Below are 5,155 nucleotides of genomic sequence, written 5' to 3'. Positions count from 1 at the left end.
TTCACTTCATATCATCAGTGTACCCATAGACATATTTATATTCCCTAATTTATACGCCTGACAGCGCCAATTACCTCCATTTACCCTACTATAAATGTACAGAGACATCCTTGATGAAGACCTGCTCCAGAGCGCTCTGGACCTCAGACTGGAGTGAAGGTTCATCTTCCAACAGGACAACGACCCTAAGCACACAGCCAAGATAACAAAGGAGTGGCTACGGGACAACTCTGTGAATGTCCTTGAGTGGCCCAGCCAGAGCCCAGACTTGAACCCGATTGAACATCTCTGGAGAGATCTGAAAATGGCTGAGCACCGACACTCCCCATCCAACCTTATGGAGCTTGAGAGGTCCTGCAAAGAAGAATGGGAGAAACTGCCCAAAAAATAAGTGTGCCAAGCTTATAGCATCATACTCAAAAAGACTTGAGGCTGTAATTGGTGCCAAAGGAGCTTCACCAAAGTATTGACCAAAGGGTGTGATAATTATGTACATGGAATTTTTAATAAATTTGCAAAGATTTCCAAAAAATGTTTTCATGTTGTCATTATGGGGTATTGTTTGTAGAATTTTTAGGAAAATAATGAATTTATTCCATTGTGGAATAAGGCTGTAACATAACAAAAAGTGGAGCGCTGTGAATACTTTCCCGAGGCATTGTGTAGGTGTGTGTACTGTGTATACAGTGGGTACGGAAAGTATTCAGACCCCCCTTAAATTTTTCACTCTTTGTTATATTGCAGCCATTTGCTAAAATCATTTAGGTTCATTCTTCTTCCTCATGAATGTACACATAGCACCCCATACTGACAGAAAAACACAGAATTGTTGACATTGTTGCAGATTTATTAAAAAAGAAAAACTGAAATATCACATGGTCCTAAGTATTCAGACCCTTTGCTCAGTATTTAGTAGAAGCCCCCTTTTGATCTAATACAGCCAGGAGTCTTTTTGGGAAAGATGCAACAAGTCTTTCACACCTGGATTTGGGGATCCTCTGCCATTCCTCCTTGCAGATCCTCTCCAGTTCTGTCAGGTTGGATGGTAAACGTTGGTAGACAGCCATTTTTAGGTCTCTCCAGAGATGCTCAATTGGGTTTAAGTCAGGGCTCTGGCTGGGCCATTCAAGAACAGTCACGGAGTTGTTGTGAAGCCACTCCTTCGTTATTTTAGCTGTGTGCTTAGGGTCATTGTCTTGTTGGAAGGTAAACCTTCGGCCCAGTCTGAGGTCCAGAGCACTCTGGAGAAGGTTTTTGTCCAGGATATCCCTGTACTTGGCCGCATTCATCTTTCCCTCGATTGCAACCAGTCGTCCTGTCCCTGCAGCTGAAAAACACCCCCACAGCATGATGCTGCCACCACCATGCTTCACTGTTGGGACTGTATTGGACAGGTGATGAGCAGTGCCTGGTTTTCTCCACACATACCGCTTAGAATTAAGGCCAAAAAGTTCTATTTTGGTCTCATCAGACCAGAGAATCTTATTTCTCACCATCTTGGAGTCCTTCAGGTGTTTTTTAGCAAACTCCATGCGGGCTTTCATGTGTCTTACACTGAGGAGAGGCTTCCGTCGGGCCACTCTGCCATAAAGCCCCGACTGGTGGAGGGCTGCAGTGATGGTTGACTTTCTACAACTTTCTCCCATCTCCTGACTGCATCTCTGGAGCTCAGCCACAGTGATCTTTGGGTTCTTCTTTACCTCTCTCACCAAGGCTCTTCTCCCCCGATAGCTCAGTTTGGCCGGACGGCCAGCTCTAGGAAGGGTTCTGGTCGTCCCAAACGTCTTCCATTTGAGGATTATGGAGGCCACTGTGCTCTTAGGAACCTTAAGTGCAGCAGAAATCTTTTTGTAAGCTTGGCCAGATCTGTGTCTTGCCACAATTCTGTCTCTGAGCTCTTCAGGCAGTTCCTTTGACCTCATGATTCTCATTTACTCTGACATGCATTGTGATCTGGAAGGTCTTATATAGACAGGTGTGTGGCTTTCCTAATCAAGTCCAATCAGTATAATCAAACACAGCTGGACTCAAATGAAGGTGTAGAACCATCTCAAGGATGATCAGAAGAAATGGAAAGCACCTGAGTTAAATATATGAGTGTCACAGCAAAGGGTCTGAATACTTAGGACCATGTGATATTTCAGTTTTTTTTTTAATAAATCTGCAACAATGTCAACAATTCTGTGTTTTTCTGTCAGTATGGGGTGCTATGTGTACATTCGTGAGGAAGAAGAATGAACTTAAATGATTTTAGCAAATGGCTGCAATATAACAAAGAGTGAAAAATTTAAGGGGGTCTGAATACTTTCCGTACCCACTGTATATATACACACGCTTTATACAGTGTGTGTATATAATATTATTATTTATATATATTTTATGATGAAGGTTTAACAGTTTAGAGGTTTCCACAGCACACAATCAGATACAAAATAAATTATAAATTGATAAGTTAAGAATGAATTAACAGAGTCAGGTTCATGACTAAATGATTTTATTGTCATACATATCATTTAACAAAGTTTTTATTTGGTTAGCAATAGAAATATCTCCATAATTGAGCACAATTTTAGGCAATATATAAATTTTTAGACTCGAGGACTTCTCTTTAGTTCAGAAAACTGAAACACACGGCACCCAAAACCAACTCAAACAAACTGATGAGCACATTACCAGGAATGTAAACAATAGACGTCTAGCTGAACCTCAGTGTTTAAAGTAAATTGTTCGCAAGAGAAACATGGCGGCTGCCGGCGCAGACCTCTCCTACTGAAAACGCAATTTTCAAAGGGTGGTCTTCAATGGCAATCATCATGTTTCTTTTTATCACAGGTTTCCTTTAAAAAGGTTTTCAAGGTTAAACTAAAAGAATAAGTGCTTTATTTTTTTCAGACTGAAGATGATAAATCACCCACTAATTTTATTTCAATGGACTCCAACTTTTGATATCTTCCCCGATACAGTATGGAGGAAAGCATCTTGGCCTCCATCCACATTTGGGAGGGCAGGCTCTTGAACATGTGACCACCGTGTCAGCCGATCAAAGTGGTCATGTGATTAGGCAGTCCATTCTCCGCCTCTGGGGCGTAAAGCCTCACTTAAAGGGATGCTAAGGCTGGGCAGGAAGAGGTTAAAAAGTCAACTGGTTGCAAATTTTAACTGTAAAAACCTTGGGAAGCCAAAGTGAGGGCTACTTGTATTGTAATAAATGAAACTAAGAAGTCAAATTAAAATTTTTGGGCTGATTTACTAAGAACAGGTGGATTTAGCATCTATGATTGATTGTTGGAGGTACAATTATGTACATTATGCTCAGGACCCCTGAATGGTTCACACTGTATGTTATACTCCTGACCCTTGCAATTTATACACAATGTTGTAGACTATACTCCTGATCTCTGCATTGTACATGATATATTGTGGAGTAGACTATACCCCTGACCTCTGCATTGTAGGAGCTATGTTGTAGAGTTGACTATACTCCTTACCACTGCATTGTAAACGCTATGTTGTAGAGTTGACTATACTCCTGATTTCTGCATTCTACGAGCTATGTTGCAGAGTAGACTATACTCCGGACCTCTGCTTTGTACATGCTATGTTGTAGAGTAGACTATACTCCTGATTTCTGCATTGTCCACGCTATGTTGTAGAGTAGACTATACTCCTGACCTCTGCATTGTACACGCTGTTGTAGAGTAGACTATACTCCTGATCTCTGCATTGTACGAGCTATGTTGTAGAGTTGACTATACTCCTGACCTCTGCATTGTACATGCTTTGTTGTAGAGTTGACTATACTGACCTCTGCATTGTACATGCTATGTTGTAGAGTAGACTATACTCCTGATCTTTGCATTGTACATGCTATGTCGTAGAGTAGATTATACTCCTGATCTCTGCATTGTACGAGCTATGTTGTATAGTTGACTATACTGCTGATCTCTGCATTGTACACGCTATGTTGTAGAGAAGAAAACCATACTCCTGATCTCTCCATTGTACACGCTATGTTGTAGAGTAGACTATACTCCTGACCTCTGCATTGTACATGCTATGTTGTAGAGTAGACTATACTCCTGACCTCTGCATTGTACATGCTATGTTGTAGAGTAGACTATACTCCTGATCTCTGCATTGTACACGCTATGTTGTAGAGAAGACTATACTCCTGACCTCTGCATTGTACATGCTATGTTGTAGAGTAGACTATACTCCTGATCTCTGCATTGTACACGCTATGTTGTAGAGAAGACTATACTCCTGACCTCTCGATTGTACATGCTATGTTGTAGAGTAGACTATACTGATCTCTGCATTGTACATGCTATGTTGTAGAGTAGATTATACTCCTGACCTCTGCATTGTACACGCTATGTTGTAGGGTAGACTATACTCCTGATCTCTGCATTGTACGAGCTATGTTGTAGAGTTGACTATACTGATGACCTCTGCATTGTACACGCTATGTTGTAGAGTAGACCAGTGGTCCTCAACTCCAGTCCTCAGGGCCCACTAACAGGCCAGATTTAAAGTATTACCTTGGGGAGATGCAGAGTACTGCAATCACTGAGCAGCAAATTATATCACCTGGGATGGATTTCAGTTATCTTGCAAACCTGGCCTGTTAGTGAGCCCTGAGGACCAGGGTTGAGGACCACTGGAGTAGACTATACTCCTGACATCTGCATTGTATATGCTATGTTGTAGAGTAGACTATACTCCTGAACCTTGCACTATATACACTATGTTGTACGTTATACTCTTGACCCCTGCAGTGCGTTCCCTTATGTTGTGCATTATACTCCTGTCCCCAGTAATGTATACTCCATATTGTACATCCACAATTGCCACCAACCATGACCAAGATCCATGGTTGAAAGAAGGCGAACCATCCTGCTACATAAAAGGCTAAGGTACCCAAGGTCACCTTTTAATTTAGCCAGGAAAACCCCTTTAAAAATGAGGAATTGCATACAAACAGCATTACGAGATTTAGCAGATCCAGCTCCTAAATACTAAGGCATCCTGGAAGTGGCAGAACTAGAGAGAAGTCCCAGTCTATGTAACACATCACCGAGTACAATGCCCTGTACTGTATACCGTGTCAATAAGGAATCACAGTGATTATACATTTAAAAATACTTTTTTTTAG

General features: G+C 41.4%; 1 long non-coding RNA gene across 1 annotated transcript; it reads right to left on the bottom strand.

Moving 5' to 3' along the window:
* Positions 1-3,165: 3,165 nt before the first annotated feature.
* On the bottom strand, positions 3,166-4,345 carry LOC309557246. The gene is made up of 3 exons (XR_014225371.1): positions 3,806-4,345; positions 3,581-3,672; positions 3,166-3,396 (listed from the first exon to the last, which is right to left on the bottom strand). It is a non-coding gene; the product is annotated as an uncharacterized lncRNA (long non-coding RNA).
* Positions 4,346-5,155: the final 810 nt, after the last annotated feature.

The sequence above is a fragment of the Pelophylax lessonae genome, assembly GCF_965119305.1.
Source record: "Pelophylax lessonae genome assembly, chromosome: 5".
NCBI lineage: Eukaryota > Metazoa > Chordata > Amphibia > Anura > Ranidae > Pelophylax > Pelophylax lessonae.
Note: the sequence above shows the minus strand (reverse complement) of the source record. Positions and strands in the feature narration are given on the sequence as shown.